This window comes from Diaphorina citri, unplaced genomic scaffold (assembly GCF_000475195.1).
Source record: "Diaphorina citri unplaced genomic scaffold, Diaci psyllid genome assembly version 1.1 scaffold1839, whole genome shotgun sequence".
NCBI lineage: Eukaryota > Metazoa > Arthropoda > Insecta > Hemiptera > Psyllidae > Diaphorina > Diaphorina citri.
In genome coordinates this window covers 5,237-23,006 of record NW_007379265.1, presented here as the reverse complement: position 1 = coordinate 23,006, position 17,770 = coordinate 5,237, and the positions used below count along the sequence as shown (strand labels likewise).

General features: G+C 34.2%; 2 long non-coding RNA genes across 2 annotated transcripts; one reads left to right on the top strand and one right to left on the bottom strand.

Moving 5' to 3' along the window:
- Positions 1–10,232: 10,232 nt before the first annotated feature.
- On the bottom strand, positions 10,233–11,315 carry LOC113470803. The gene is made up of 2 exons (XR_003393728.1): positions 11,173–11,315; positions 10,233–11,014 (listed from the first exon to the last, which is right to left on the bottom strand). It is a non-coding gene; the product is annotated as an uncharacterized LOC113470803 (long non-coding RNA).
- Positions 11,316–11,453: 138 nt separating this feature from the next.
- On the top strand, positions 11,454–12,321 carry LOC113470804. The gene is made up of 2 exons (XR_003393729.1): positions 11,454–11,532; positions 11,753–12,321. It is a non-coding gene; the product is annotated as an uncharacterized LOC113470804 (long non-coding RNA).
- The last annotated feature ends 5,449 nt before the right edge of the window (positions 12,322–17,770 follow it).

Below are 17,770 nucleotides of genomic sequence, written 5' to 3'. Positions count from 1 at the left end.
CGAAGCGAATACAATAGTCCGTCCCTTATACCTTTTTATTACTGTTGTAATAATAAAGGAAGGACGGACTAAAAACGGAACAAAATAATATAAAAAAAAATAAGAAGAGTCTTAATATGAAAAAGATAAAGTTTGTGTGGGAAAGTGGAAAACTACCTTCCCTCCCATGGCGTATCTCCTCAATATACAATCGATAATACACAGTTCAGATGGCAATATTTATAATAAAAACGGAACAAAATAATATATATAAAAAAAAAAATAAGAAGAGTCTTAATATGAAAAAGATAAAGTTTGTGTGGGAAAGCAGATAATATTTTCCAGCAACTTTTCATGCGAGGAAATTTTATTTCACATCTTTCTTACAAAATACTCGCACCGGAACGGAGGTGCTAGAAATCAAGAAGAAAATAATGGGAGAGAGTAGAAAACTTTTAATAAAACACAATAAGTCAAAAGTATTTTGCAAGATCTTTAGAGAAAATAAAAACTAAAGAAGACTCGAAGAAATAAAGTTTCCTCGGGTATAATTTTCCTCTTGGAAACCAAAACATCTTTCTCGTTCGGTCGTAATAACCCCTTGAATTCCCTTCTCTGTCCCTTCCATTCCTTTTCCTATCCCTTCATCCTTCTTTCCCCTTCGGGAAGGGAATTTTTACCCTGGATATAAAAATGATGATATTCAAGGTTTATTCCCTCGAGGAAAACTAATTTGAGGACAAACATTGTAGGTAGGCCTGGTACTTACCTAAAGTAGAAACGAATAGATTATTCCTTATTTTTCTGAAAAGCTTTATATGCTGGACAAACATTGTAGGTAGGCCTGGTACTTACCTAAAGTAGAAACGAATAGATTTTTCCTTATTTTTCTGAAAAGCTTTATGCGCTTTTTTTCCATATGTAAATTCCCCCGATTACGAAAAAAAAGGTATATGTAAACTCCCCCGATGGTAGAACCTACAGAAAAATATTCAAGATCTTTCTTTGTTGGAGTGAAAAATGTTCGCCGATTTTGTATTTCATGTTTTCTATCCTGGAAAGATAAATAATCGTTGTGGATACACCCCAGGGTGTGTTTCTTTCTCCTCATTTTTCTGTCGACTCAGTGTTTGCTGAACAGAACAAATTGTTAAAATTCTCTCTGATGCCTGGAATGGAAACGAGATGATTATAGCGTGGTGCCGTCTCAAGTTTCTCTTTTGGAGGCTCTTGATTTCAGATCGGAGACAGATCAACGATATCAAAGGATTTACGGGTCTGACTCCCAAACTCGAACAAATTGCACTCATAGTCCATCAGATAAGCGGAATACCTCGATTAATGACCCCAGGGTGTGTTTCTTTCTCCTCATTTTTCTGTCGACTCAGTGTTTGTTGAACAGAACAAATTGTTAAAATTCTCTCTGATGCCTGGAATGGAAACGAGATGATTATAGCGTGGTGCCGTCTCAAATTTCTCTTTTGGAGGCTCTTGATTTCAGATCGGAGACAGAACTACGATATCAAAGGATTTACGGGTTGGACTCCCAAACTCGAACAAATTGCACTCATAGTCCATCTGATGAGCGGAATACCTCGATTAATTTACCTATAGAAATACGACTCTTCGAAGAGAATCCTTATAGAGGCTTCAACTTTTACTATTCCCTTAGGTCCTGTAGAAAAAGTTGGTTGGTAGATTGATATAGGAAAAAGTTCCGAGTCAATCCCACATTCAAGTTACCCATCTATGTACTTATTGGATGGTACATCTCCTATAATCTTAACGTCTTTAATAATCTCATTGCGATCTCTCATCAGAAACCATTTGATTTATCAGAAACCATTTTGTTTTTTAATCAGGAATCATTTTACATTTTTTAATCAGAAACCATCCAGATTTTTTTTTCTCTCTTTCCCATTACCGACAGTTTCAGCATGGTCGACCAGGCCATCAATACCTATAGAAATACGACTCTTCGAAGAGAATCCTTATAGAGGCTTCAACTTTTACTATTCCCTTAGGTCCTGTAGAAAAAGTAGGTTGGTAGATTGATATAGGAAAAAGTTCCGAGTCAATCCCACATTCAAGTTACCAATCTATGTACTTATTGGATGGTACATCTCCTATAATCTGAACGTCTTTAATAATCTCATTGCGATCTCTCATCAGAAACCATTTGATTTATCAGAAACCATTTTGATTTTTAATCAGGAATCATTTTACATTTTTTAATCAGAAACTATCCAGATTTTTTTTTTCTCTTTCCCATTACAGTTTCAGCATGGTCGACCAGGCTATCAATCAGTCGCTGTGACTGATGACTAGGTAATACCGAGACAATTTGCTACAATCATCAATCACAGATTGCAAAGTAGAATTCACTATCACTTCCCAGCGCCAAGGCCGACAACGTAAGTAATGCGTGAAATCCAAATTCGTGTCTGACGAGAATATTAACCTACCAAAACCAAGAGTTGAATTCTTGATACCCTACCACTACCTGTACTGATTTATATCTGTCTAAATATAACCTGATAGTCTATGGTAGGTAGGTAGGTACTAGGTAGGTAGGTATTAATCTTATTGCATACCAGGTAGGTAAGTGTATCTACGAACATAGGTTGGGTGGTAAGTTGTATCTACGTAGGTACCTCCAGGTAGGTCTTGAACTAATAACAGCAGTTATAAGTTATACCTACCTATGTAGGTATTGAAGTAATAGGTACCTACCAGTTAGAGTTCAAGGGACCTACCTATAGAGCACTGTAATGACTAGGTAATTCGGTACATATTTGGTTTTGGTACCTACCTAGAGAACTCTAATGGCTAGGTAAGTCGGTATTTGGTTTTGGCAATATCGGTGTACCTGCCTAAACTACCTATGTGTATTGTGCAAGGTCATAGTCATTGTGTGCCAGACCGTAACATAGCTCTCACTAACCGCGGGTTACTGATATCCTGTTACAAGTATATGTCACAAGTGTTCTTGCTGATATACCTGGGATGTAATGTCCTCAGTTCAACACAGAATAGTTGAATATTAACTCTCAAAATGGAGGTGCTGGGTTCGGATCCCGGCCTAGACGGAGATTCTCTGACTGAATTTTTCTGTTCCCGGAAAAATACGAGTAGATACGAACCAATAAATCGTATATATTATTATTTTCATGTTAAAGTCTGTACTTTGATATGTACCTATTACGAATTGCCGAAGAAGTCTGTACTTTGATATGTACCTATTACGAATTGCCGAAGAAGTCTGTACTTTGATATGTACCTATTACGAATTGCCGAAGAAGTCTGTACTTTGATATGTACCTATTACGAATTGCCGAAGAAGTCTGTACTTTGATATGTACCTATTACGAATTGCCGAAGAAGTCTGTACTTTGATATGTACCTATTACGAATTGCCGAAGAAGTCTGTACTTTGATATGTACCTATTACGAATTGCCGAAGAAGTCTGTACTTTGATATGTACCTATTACGAATTGCCGAAGAAGTCTGTACTTTGATATGTACCTATTACGAATTGCCGAAGAAGTCTGTACTTTGATATGTACCTATTACGAATTGCCGAAGAAGTCTGTACTTTGATATGTACCTATTACGAATTGCCGAAGAAGTCTGTACTTTGATATGTACCTATTACGAATTGCCGAAGAAGTCTGTACTTTGATATGTACCTATTACGAATTGCCGAAGAAGTCTGTACTTTGATATGTACCTATTACGAATTGCCGAAGAAGTCTGTACTTTGATATGTACCTATTACGAATTGCCGAAGAAGTCTGTACTTTGATATGTACCTATTACGAATTGCCGAAGAAGTCTGTACTTTGATATGTACCTATTACGAATTGCCGAAGAAGTCTGTACTTTGATATGTACCTATTACGAATTGCCGAAGAAGTCTGTACTTTGATATGTACCTATTACGAATTGCCGAAGAAGTCTGTACTTTGATATGTACCTATTACGAATTGCCGAAGAAGTCTGTACTTTGATATGTACCTATTACGAATTGCCGAAGAAGTCTGTACTTTGATATGTACCTATTACGAATTGCCGAAGAAGTCTGTACTTTGATATGTACCTATTACGAATTGCCGAAGAAGTCTGTACTTTGATATGTACCTATTACGAATTGCCGAAGAAGTCTGTACTTTGATATGTACCTATTACGAATTGCCGAAGAAGTCTGTACTTTGATATGTACCTATTACGAATTGCCGAAGAAGTCTGTACTTTGATATGTACCTATTACGAATTGCCGAAGAAGTCTGTACTTTGATATGTACCTATTACGAATTGCCGAAGAAAATCTGAGGTGCTATGAAAAGTCGAGGACTGAAAAACATCGGTCATACTGTCTTGTCTTTCAAAATTGACCGTGAATTGCTGGACATTTTGTGAAGCTCCCACTCACAAGGTAATCCCAACACCCGACGTCTGTTTAGGTATTACTCTACCTAAAAGTTATGTACAAAACTATGTACACCTACATATATGTAGATACGTTACATATGTAGATACGTTCATTTTATACGCAACAGGAAACTTTCAAAATTGACCGTGAATTGCTGGACATTTTGTGAAGCTCCCACTCACAAGGCAATCCCAACACCCGACGTCTATTTAGGTATTACTTTACCTAAGTTATGTACAAAACTATGTACACCTACATATATGTAGATACGTTACATATGTAGATACGTTCATTTTATACACAACAGGAATATCTCCTGTGATTACTACGTAGGTATGACAAATTATACGTAGATACTTGGGATACCTATTATTTATTTATTTTTTCGTTAATTATTTTTGATACATGGTGCATAGCGTGAAGCAGCATTCTTCACGGATTAAAAAATTGAAAAGACGGTTCTTATAGGGGGTAGTGAAAAGATTTGTACGAAACTCCGGACAAGACACGTTCTTTATTTAAACCTGTAAATCCCATGGTACAAGAAGTGCTTTTATTAGACCGTCCGTTAGCTTAAAAACAAGATGCCCCATTATGCTAACAGTTAATAGAGTTTGCTTTCGATGGTATGCCTATAGGCATGTTTTACGTAAAAGCAGAAGTGTTTTGACAAAATATTCGAATATGATTCCATCATTCCATCGAATGGTGGGGAATCCGAATTTGAAACATTTTTGATGATGCACATATTGCAGGAGTTTTGGCATCTCCACTATTCAGTATAGTGAATTAGTGGATGTGACTCTTTTCCCAATCATAATTTAGTCTAATATGAACTAAGAATAATAATTAGGCAATATTGTGTTTTGCTTTATTTGGGTTGTATGATTTACATACATTCTATTGGTACTTCCTCTTGGCGTTCAATAGTTTTAGTTTACGAGACATCGGCATCAGTCAGACAATCGGGTCAGAGGTTCTCAGCCTATAACTATGTCTATTGACGCAATATACCGATCTACCTCTCAGCCCATATCAGTATTGATGCAGTAGCTCTCTGGAAAGAGACCATCAAGACATTCTATTGGTACTTCCTCTTGGCGTTCAATAGTTTTAGTTTACGAGACATCGGCATCAGTCAGACAATCGGGTTAGAGGTTCTCAGCCTATAACTATGTCTATTGACGCAATATACCTACCGATCCACCTCTCAGCCCATATCAGTATTGATGCAGTAGCTCTCTGGAACATTCTATTGGTACTTCCTCTTGGCGTTCAATAGTTTTAGTTTACGAGACATCGGCATCAGTCAGACAATCGGGTCAGAGGTTCTCAGCTTATAACTATGTCTATTGACGCAATATACCGATCTACCTCTCAGCCCATATCAGTATTGATGCAGTAGCTCTCCAGAAAATAAGACTACCAACCTGATGTGACCATGAGGTCCATGAGTGAAGTAAAGATTGGAGTTCTTACTACTTTTGTAAGAGAGCGATAAGGTAACATAGTAAAAATCAAACCCATAAAAGGTACTAAAAATTACTTGAATCCAGTATCCACAGCTTTTAAAACTTAAAAGTAGAAATGGCAAAGAAGCGAATTTATGTAATTAGCGCGCTATAACATGCTTGACTATTACATCCCATGATTCCCTATCTCTTCCTAATGATTGCCAGTGAGGTCCAACTTCTTTTTTAATTTCATCACACCATCTTGGATAGATTTGTAGATAACCAAATTGACTAGCGGAGCAAATATGTTAGTTACTCGTACTAGATACATACATACCTGCCGAAATTGAGGTGGATAGATTTGTAGATAACCAAATTGACTAGCGGAGCAAATATGTTAGTTACTCGTACTAGATACATACATACCTGCCGAAATTGAGGAATTAATGAATTTGAGAAACGCCACATGAGGCAATGGCTCGCCTTAATGATAATGTCTTCTAATTACCTCTCAATGCCCCACTTTGGTTGTAGGCAAAATAATGCTAATGATTCTAAATGTTTCGTTTTTATATCTTTCTTGTAATTATCGCTGCCTAATGGCACGTTACAAGGTATCGGTTTACGTACGGATACTCTGAATTCAAGTTCCTTAAATAGATCTAAAATACTCCAATCAAAATTATTATCTCTCTGTAGGAATTCAGAATAACAAATACCTATCATGAAATTAGTTCGGAGTTTCGGAGAAATAAGTTCGTAGTGTCTATTTATAAAAATAAGTATAGCTCTGACGATTCCAAACTTTCCATGGAGTCTTTGGACGGCTTTAGTGAGAAAGCCTAAGTCTAGAACTCCTTTTTCGAATGGTTATTATTATTACATCTTTCGAAGAAGAAAAAAATCTTCTTAGTTTGATTTCCCGATGGGGTTTTGACTGAAATATTTTCAGTTCCCCTCTCAAAGCTATCATCGTTAAAAAAAAGTACACAAAGATCTTTTAAAAAATCTTCTTAGTTTGATTTCCCGATGGGGTTTTGACTGAAATATTTTCAGTTCCCCTCTCAAAGCTATCATCGTTAAAAAAAAAGTACACAAAGATCTTTCTTTGTTGGAGTGAAAAATGTTCGCCGATTTTGTATTTCATGTTTTCTATCCTGGAAAGATAAATAATCGTTGTGGAAACTTCTTTTTTTTTCAAGACTTAAAAAAGCCGAGTTGGTGTTATGAATAATAATTAATAATGTTTAGAGAATCATTAATAAAATAATGTCAAAGTTTTTGAGTCTATGCAGAGTTGGAACAACATGAAAAAATAATCCCCATGTTTAGAGTAGAAAAAAAAAATCCCCTACAAACCTGTCCATAATGTTATCATATTTTATGTGTGTTTTAGATTTTAGCGTTGACATTTTACATCGGAGGAATGGTGCCACCATTGAAAAAAAAAAGGTAAATAAAATACCCGTGCATAATAATTTTACTGTATTGAAAGCTCATAGAATAATAATTATTATCGCTATAATGCTTCTCTATCTACAACGTTAAATAGATAAAATATTTAATGTCAATAGATTTTTTTCTGTGTACCTATGAAATCATCAATTTTTTGAAAGCTTTTACTAACGAAAAGAAACGAAGTAGATATTCTCTCACAGGTATTAAAAATACAATATCATCTACTGCACACCGTTTTGGCAAAATTAATATTGGAATGGGCGTTTTTTTAATCAAGTTGTTTGTGGTATTAGAGTGATCTCGATTTTTTTTCATAACTTGGTGATTTCAAATCAATTAAAATCAACGCCATCAACTCTCATACTCTCAAGTCCTCCGTGGTTTTGAATTTTATTGCCTACCTTTTTAAATCAAATTACTATCGACATTAATTTTAATTAAATTATGAATAAAGGTAAACCAATATACCTAAATATGCGCTGTAACCTCATAATTCAATTCCGTACACAGGTAATGTTATCTGATTTTTTACATTTTATTTTCTTTTGAAGAGATTTATAAAATTTATACAAACAAAAATAAAATTATGCACGGTACATGAAAGCCCTTGATACTGAATCAAATTACTATCGACATTAATTTTAATTAAATTATGAATAAAGGTAAACCAATATACCTAAATATGCGCTGTAACCTCATAATTCCGTGCACAGGTAATGTTATCTGATTTTTTACATTTTATTTTCTTTTGAAGAGATTTATAAAATTTATAGGTACTGTAAACAAAAATAAAATTATGCACGGTACATGAAAGCCCTTGATACTACAAACACCTTAAGGACTAATTTTGTAGTACCCAAGCAAAAACATGATCAAAACACCGCCGGGATTATCTAATGGGATTGCAGTGTGATGTTGGAGGGTAGCGCAAAACCTTTTATGCTTATGAGGTATTAAATTTATGAAACTTCTCATTTTTTAAAGCTCTCGGAAATAAGTGTTGAACCAAAGATATAATCTGTAATCGAGGTAATCCAACGAATGGATTGAAACATTGATGTTCGAGACTAGACATTAAGGACAGAGTAGGACCACTTTTATTTCTTGCTGTTTATATCAGCGCTCTAGGTTAATTTTAAATGTGTCTTGGCATGACATTGGGTATAAAGTCTGAAGGTGATTGAAATTTATTCATAGAAAAGCATCACCGACCGACAAAATCAATAATTCATGCGGATTTGTATCTAGGAGATATCCGCCAAGTTTTGATTGCCCAATCCCAATCGGACAATAAACTTCAATTTGAGCATGGCTATATTTAGCCTAGCCTGTCAGAATAAAACACAGGAAGTCCCTAGTGCTTCAGAATTTAGACTGTCACGTCATTCTAGGACAGGAAGTGGCATTGCATAAAAGTTTCATGAGACAATTTACAGGATTAGACAATTACACCGTTAATATTCACACACTTGACGTTTGTTTCATTTTCCTGAACAAAATGATAAAAGCATCACCGACCGACAAAATCAATAATTCATGCGGATTTGTATCTAGGAGATATCCGCCAAGTTTTGATTGCCCAATCCCAATCGAACAAAAAACTTCAATTTGAGCATGGCTATATTTAGCCTGTCAGAATAAAACACAGGAAGTCCCTAGTGCTTCAGAATTTAGACTGTCACGTCATTCTAGGACAGGAAGTGGCATTGCATAAAAGTTTAATGAGACAATTTACAGGATTAGACAATTACATCGTTAATATTCACACACTTGACGTTTGTTTCATTTTCCTGAACAAAATGATGTAAAATAGCTATTATGATTACCTACCCTTTCTAAATGTACAATAACAAAACAAATGTAACCCAAGAAAGTAATGTAGTTCACAATATATTACGGTTTACGAAAACAGAACGTTTTAACAAAACATTGGAGGTAAAAACACAAAGGAAATTAGAATAAATTAAGGACTTATACTCGTAACGTTCACATAAAGGTCTTGATTTTCAAGCAAAATTTTCATCCGTGTTAAGACATGCTAGCATTAGTTGTCTTGAAGAAAATTAACTGCCTGAACACATTTCACCAAGGCACACATCAATTATGTTCACAACCTCGGCGAGATGTGAAAGTCAGGCTATAGCATGACTCACAACTGACGAATTAGAGACATGTATTTATTATTGAACCCCGCGTTGCAGTGAAAACTGAAACAGCGGAACACCATAATAAATTGGATTTAATTCCAAACCCACATGAAACATGTATTTATTATTGAACCCCGCGTTGCAGTGAAAACTGAAACAGCGGAACACCATAATAAATTGGATTTAATTCCAAACCCACATGGAACATGTAGGGAAGAGAATCGATTTAGAAAAGATTTTTTTTTAATCCACCAATCCACCAGTGTTCATCAACCGGTGGACTCTAGCCGGTGCACCGGTTGTGAATCTTATTTTCAAAAAAAAACTTTTGGTATGTCACAAGTGTTCTTGCTGATAAACCTGGGATGTAATGTCCTCAGTTCAACATAGAATAGTTGAATATTAACTCTCAAAATGGAGGTGCTGGGTTCGGATCCCGGCCTAGACGGAGATTCTCTGACTGAATTTTTCTGTTCCCGGAAAAATACGAGTAGATACGAACCAATAAATCGTATATATTATTATTTTCATGTTACCACATGAAACATGTAGGGAAGAGAATCGATTTAGAAAAGAAAAAACTCAAAGCATTCATTCAGTTTGTACACAATAATTTAAAAAAAAACTCGAAATTCTAAATCTAATACACAAGATGTTCAGAAAACACTGCGTTCAAGATCAAAGTTCAATCAGTTGGGTTATCAAGTGCGATGTTTTTACAATGAAAGTACTCAAGTGTTTGAGGTTTTCAGTAAGATTCTGGAGGATTTTGCAATACTAGGGCTTGTCCAACTGTAACTGAAAACATGACACAGTGAGATCTGACATCAAATGTAATCTTTGAAAGCCCTCGAATTACTTATTTTCAAAAACTGAGTTCTACACAGTAAAACTGCAAAAAGTAGTGTAATTCTACAGCAAACAATATTATTGATTTCATCATAGAAAAGTGGAATTTATTAATGTTCTATCCAAAGAGTTCACATTTTTGATTCAACTTGAAACATAATCTTAGATATTTGAAGCTATGATTATAATTGGTATTAAATCACGCAAGATAAATTTCCAAGTTCATGACGATACATTAATAAAAGAAACATAGGTAATTTTGTTCAAAAATTAATGGAACGAGCACGAATGTGGTTGAAATAATTACTATTATCTCCCACTAAGATCAATTAAAGGTAGTCTCGAAAAAAAAACTAAATTTCTCATTTTGAAACGTACAATTTAGAAAAGAAAAAACTTGGAAGCTGAGCCAAAACTAAAATGTAGAAATACATTAGGTTTGAAGAAGAAGTTCTTTGAACGCTGAGACGTGCAATAATAATGATTGCTTCTATTGAAAAGCAAAACGCGAACGAACATCAAAACAAAAACTAAGAAGAAGAATAAGAAGAAAGTAAAAATGAACTCTTGCCAAGAGAAGATATAGGAGATGCAGTGAACATGAAAGATTTTGGAATGTTTATAGTAAAGCAACTACTGGGACTTGTTCAATTACAATTCCTTCTAGCTATGGATGTGTTTATGTCCATTAAACCTAAGTATGGGTAGAGCAAAATAACACGGTACATACTTATTATTATACAGACACATGTCAGTGAGTACAGTTGATTGACCTAAGTATGGGTAGAGCAAAATAACACGGTACATACTTATTATTATACAGACACATGTCAGTGAGTACAGTTGATTGACCTAAGTATGGGTAGAGCAAAATAACACGGTACATACTTATTATTATACAGACACATGTCAGTGAGTACAGTTGATTGATTTTTTTTTTCTTTTTCAAAGTACACTTACGGCCATTTGTATAGCCGTCAGTAATAATTTATCAATTATTTATTAATTAGTCAAATCGATGATTTATGAGACTCAAGCGAACTAGATAGGTACAAGTAATAAGAGATAATTGAAATATACTTCAATAATATTGTTTCCATTGCAAATAAAAGTATAAAATAATAATCATTAAATGGATAGATGTCTATTTATAATTACTGGGTAGGTATAAACTATAAATTTTACCTTCAATAAACTAAGTTTGTCTTTTAGGTTGATTAGTTAAAGCATTCTTTTTTTTATTGATGTCAAAATGTCCAAGAAAATATAGCTATTTACAAGGTGCAGGCGAACTCATTTCTCAACAAATATTCATTTGTTTTTCCAGTTTCTTCAGTAACGAGCCAAAAATACTCTTTTTGAATGATTCATTATTCTCATTTAAATTGTTTTCAAAAAGGCTTCGAGTGAATAAACTAAGTTTGTCTTTTAGGTTGATTAGTTAAAGCATTCTTTTTTTATTGATGTCAAAATGTCCAAGAAAATATAGCTATTTAGAAGGTGCAGGCGAACTCATTTCTCAACAAATTAATATTCGTTTGTTTTTCCAGTTTCTTCAGTAACGAGCCAAAAAATACTCTTTTTTAATGATTCATTATTCTCATTTAAATTGTTTTCAAAAAGGCTTCGAGTTTTTTTTATTAACTGCCCATTAGAGATAAACGGAACTTTTTTTTCGCTGTTGCAACAATGATGTTATTTTTGTATGAATTTTTATTAAAATTAAAATTTAGTATTTGCTCCTCTCATTCCAGTTGGAATATATTTTTTTAATGTTTCCTGCAAAACCGAGAGGAATTTTATAATCCCAAAATAATATTATGATAATAAATATTTCGAATACCCCCTCCGCCCCCCTTTCCCTATCTTTCATTTTTGATGCAAAAACAAACTTCAACGAGGGTTGAATCTAACGTAATAACGTAATTTTCAAAAAAACACAACGCTTTATACTTTTTTGTTTGTTTAAAATAATATAATGAGAATTCTAATATATATATACGCCCCCCTTTCCCTATCTTTCATTTTTGATGCAAAAACAAACTTCAACGAGGGTTGAATCTAACGTAATAACGTAATTTTCAAAAAACACAACGCTTTATACTTTTTTGTTTGTTTAAAATAATATAATGAGAATTCTAATATATAAAAAAAAGAAAAATATGTTCCAACTTGATAAACCCATTTTGAATTTTATTATTGTGAAGTACATGGGGGTTCCGTTGCATGATATTATTTTCTTTTACGACCTGGGAAATTTTTATTCTCGAAGAGGAGCTCAAGAGAGATTTGATAGCAAACATTACTAATACATTGACCAATGAGTATTATAAATATTGAAATCTTATTTACGAAAAACAGCACATTTTTCAATTTTATATTTTATTCCTTCCATGTGCTCGTCTCTTGAAACAGGGCCCTGCGTAGACATCAGACGAGGGAAATTTTTATTCTCGAAGAGGAGCTCAAGAGAGATTTGATAGCAAACATTACTAATACATTGACCAATGAGTATTATAAATATTGCAATCTTATTTACGAAAAACAGCACATTTTTCCATTTTATATTTTATTCCTTCCATGTGCTCGTCTCTTGAAACAGGGCCCTGAGTAGACATCAGACGGTGAAATAAAAATTAGTCGATGAATAAAATCTGAATTGCAGGTTGGGGGGAAGGTGTTTCATATTATTTAGTTTTGGTTTTGGTATTCCGAATCAAGGCATGCGAATTGAGAACACGAGGCTTTCATTCGGGGTGAACGAAGATCAAAGGCGTTAGATATATCGGGCCTGACTGGAAGGCGATTCGAGGACAGGGTAGTTTTTGGTAATGAACAATATTACAAGGCGTTCTTAGGTACCTACCTACGTTTCAGACAATGAAAAACCGAAGTTTAATGGTAGAATTGGTAGATTATAAAAGAGCATAATAGGTATAGTCTTTAGTGTTCAGTATGTTTCTTTTATTAAGTACTCGGCACTCAGGGTGTACCTATTGAAGAACGAACCATTTGTTATTTATTTCCTAACCATAATCATTAGGAAAATCTTGACCTTGGTTTTGAATAGAATTTTCACGCCAATGTTCATGGAATCGTGTTTCATTATGGCTCAACGATTTCTACTTGATTATAAATGGTCATGTTTACAAATACATCGCTAACATTGTTTGAATAAAGAAAAACTTATTTGTAAACGTCTTTGATTGCCGTAAAACCTTGAGATACTCGTAATGGCATGAGTACTAAACGATGCGTTGTATGAACTCTGTAATGAGATCATTTCAATTTCCACTTAATTAGTTCACATAGTTGAGTTCATAGTTTCTGTGGGAGAGATTATGTAGAGTTCAACATTATTTTCATGAAAACACATTGAAATATCAACAGACAAGTATTAGCGATTAATTAACTGGGACGACACTTCAGAGGTTCTGTAGAAATCCCACGTTTTCCATGAATGTTCAGTAAGATGACATTAGTGTCAGATAATTTCACGAGTGCTTCGTTCAGAAACATATCTACATCTATGAAATGTTCCTAGGTTCCATGAATTCCCTAGCAGCTAAAGAATATTCAAATAGCGTACACGTTCAGTGAGTTTATTATTGTTTTAATTATCTGACTGATCTTATCTTTCTCTTCTCTACAAGTACCTACGTACACTTTTATAATCTTCTCCCCGAATCGCCATAAGCGCAGCACACTATAACAAAACATAATAATGACATTCAAGCGAGCTCTATTATACCACAGACAGAGAATGGAACAATCATTCATTATTTTATCAAACAGCAACACAAATATCTGCATACAATACAATAAAATGTATTTGTTAACTTCCCATTCTTCTGAGTTCTCCTGTATCCCCTGTAGACAACATGTAGATTGTAGCAGAATATTGAAGCATTGTATTCTAAACATAGCATGGCCAAACAATGAAACAACATCGTAGCGATAAGAACCCAAGTACGATAGATAGATTTAATAAAAATTACCTTCTAGGTACAATACGAAGACTTTGAATAGATAATACCTATCCATACAACATGGACTAAAGACAACAGGGTATAACCAGAAATGGAATTCAAGTAACTTATCGACCATTTTACTGGAAAAGGGAAAATCAGGAATACCAAGAAATAGCGTAAACTACATAGATACATATAATCATGTGAATTGTTATATATTATGTAGTTCAATAGGTAGCTATAAAGTACCTAATATTGAAGTTAATCATCCTGATAACATGAAAAAATAATGACTACATGGACAATAAATTATGTAGTTTCAGGTGATTTCATCGCATTATGAATATCTATATTGTATTTGAGTACCTACAACCTCGATTCTCAATCATTGAACATGCGTTATAGCCTGTACCTATTGTGGCATAGAACGTAGATAAATAATAGGATACATATCGTACTATTTGTTAAAATGGCCATAAAAAAGCAACACTACAACGTAAAATGTTCAAGAGATTATTCATTATTTTTATTCGAAAACAAAAACACAAAAACCTACAAAATAAATTATTTATCTTTATCAAAGCGAACAGAAAAAAAAGAGCAACCAATGAAATGGAAAAACTTCAATGGGGTAGGTATAGGTATAAAAACAGAGAACATTCAATAAATTGTTTTTATGGGTTGAAAAAAAAGTTTCAATGTTTAGGAACTATCGGTCGGTAATTCAAAACCTACCCATTTTAATTTGAAACTTCACGAATTTTGTGTTAACGATGTTTTGTTGAAAATGAGAATTTCCACAAAGAAAAACTCTAATGTTCCTTTTCTAGTTTGTTCCTCGAGCGTTTTTTATTTTCCATCTTCCCCCTTACACATAATTCTTTTTTGTTGAAATTTTCATTGTTACTTTCAAAATTAAATTGTAAATTCTATATGACGACACACTATGTATTTTCACCCGAACCATATTCATTCCACGTCACTTTGCTTTCTTTTCTTCTCTTCTTCCTCTTGTATTCTTTTTCGCTTTTGGAATATTTTTTTTCCATGACTACCTGGGTACCATAGCGATAACATTACTCGTACCCATCTATCTACTTCTACCGTCTGATATACCATGATAAAACATCGTTTTCTAAAAGCTAGGCCAGTCCAATGTTCATCATTGAAAAAAACATTAAGAAGTCCTAATCCAAGGCTTGCCATCCAACGAACTTTTGTGATAAGCCAGGATTGTCGTGTTTTTATGGCTCTAACAAAAATGAAATTAATGATGTAAACTTCTGAGGGGTACGTCATATTAACTGTCAGATTTGTAGTTACATGGAAGTGAACAGATATAAACTTCTTATTTTATAGATGTTATATTTTTAATAAGAAATAACAGGGAAGACCTCATCCAAAGGAATTCTCCTCACTGCGTGCGTGTTGTCATTTTGTTGGTAGAATGACACCGAGAATGTAATAAAAAACGAAAAATATATATAAATACATTTTCTTTTTATGATCGATTGTATCATATAAATAAGTAATAAAATTTTAATTGCATGCTCTCATAATAAATGTGACGATCATACAAACAAGTAATTCAGTTGACTCTATTTTATAATTCTTGGTATCATTTAGAGTCTTAGATCGTAAAAATTTGTTATGTAATTTAGTGTTTTGATAACGTTAATAACAATTTAACACACATTTTTTCCGTTCGGATTATTAGAAAATGAACGGGAAAAAACTGATTAGAGAAAAAAACAACTAATAATTTCCGAGGTTATTTTACTTTTTTCCTCTGTTAGTATTCTAATTGTTTAATTAAATTTCTAATGATATTAGATCTCCCAATAATGATAAGTGTTACTTACATGTTCTCTGGACAATTTTTAAATTAAAATGTTGGCATTGCGTTATTCATGTGTGTAGAATGTGACACGTCATTGGCATTCCATTTTTTTTCATCATGCTAACACGATTCACTCTGGGTGTTACATTTGCGCATATGATTCTTTAGTAATCGCTGAGACGCCACTCTCATATCCTAATCATACTCATAGAGTATGTTCTACAAAAACTCTCAAAATACGACAATTCAAACTAGTCTTTAGTACAATTTTTTCATTTTTATTTTCGCCGGCTATATATTAGACTTGAAGGTACAGCGTCTGCTTTGTAACAGTCTGCTGATTAATTTTCAGCAATGTTCACGCTTTATACACTCAACGTCAGTAACGTTCTTCTCGAAAGATTTTTTACTCTATATGTCTATCTATATATCAATAAGATAAAATTATATCCCGTGTGTACTCACAGCATTGAAACATCAAGGATTCAAGATCAACGTCGTACTCTCGCAGGATGGAAATACCTCAAGACCAGTTTCGATCGATATAATCACGTTTGTTAATTGTAATTTTGGGATCAACAAGTCAATCGACGGGAAACTACACAGAATTTAGTGTAATCGTCCTTTACATCAATTGAATAATACGACGATGAAATCCAGGATTTCCTCTGCTGTTATTATCACTTCATCAGTTGAAGAATCTAACATGATATTGACCTACGTAGCGCAGAGGAAGAAGGAGGCAGAACGAAGGTATTTAAAGTGAATACGATAAAAACTAACTTCACTAACGGCAATGGATTCTATATACCTATCAGCCCTATAGTGATGGGAACGAGCGCAGGACCGGGTATCAGCCTAGGCATACTAATGTGTACACTGCTCGCCCTAATATGTTACAGAGCAGACCAGAGGAGATAGAACTGGTTCGCTTTCATATCAGGTCATTTTCAGTTGATCTCGATTATTCTTGAATGGTACAAAGCTTGCCGAGTGGTCACATGATTAATTAATTAGGTAGTGGAGTACGTCTGTATGCTAGTATGTAATCGCGGATTTTTTTTTTTTTTTTTTTTTTATTGACGGCAGCATGCTGATTTAATCTATTCTTGGCTTTCATCGAGTCTTCGTCGAATAAAAGTGTGACTTCTGATGTTCAGTTAGCTACTCCGACTTGTGTTGGTTTCTGTTTTGGTTGGCGGTGAGGAAACCTGAGCATATTGTTGTACTAATTAACTCCTAATTCTTACCACAGGAATGACCGAACGGGCAAAATGGGTGATTAGGGGGAAAAAAAGAGAAAAGAAGGAAATCTCCTCGGGCGCTGTGCGGAGACATCCACCTCTCATTTCAGCGTGAAAGTGGGAAAGGCACTTCGACACCCATTATTTCCACAGACGCTGTTGTATAATGTGATTTATTACGTTCGCCAACTTTTTTATTCAAATTGTGTTGGCACGAGAGTTGCCGACAAAATTTCTAAATGCAGAGCACAGAGCGCCGAGCACAAATTTGTAAAATTTAAAATAATGATGGCACTATTTTAGCTTCCCGCAAACTCGACGGGGTAGGGGTTGGAAATGAAAGCGTGTGTAACTTCAGCTTATGATAGTATTTTCCCATGGTAAAAGGGGGTGAG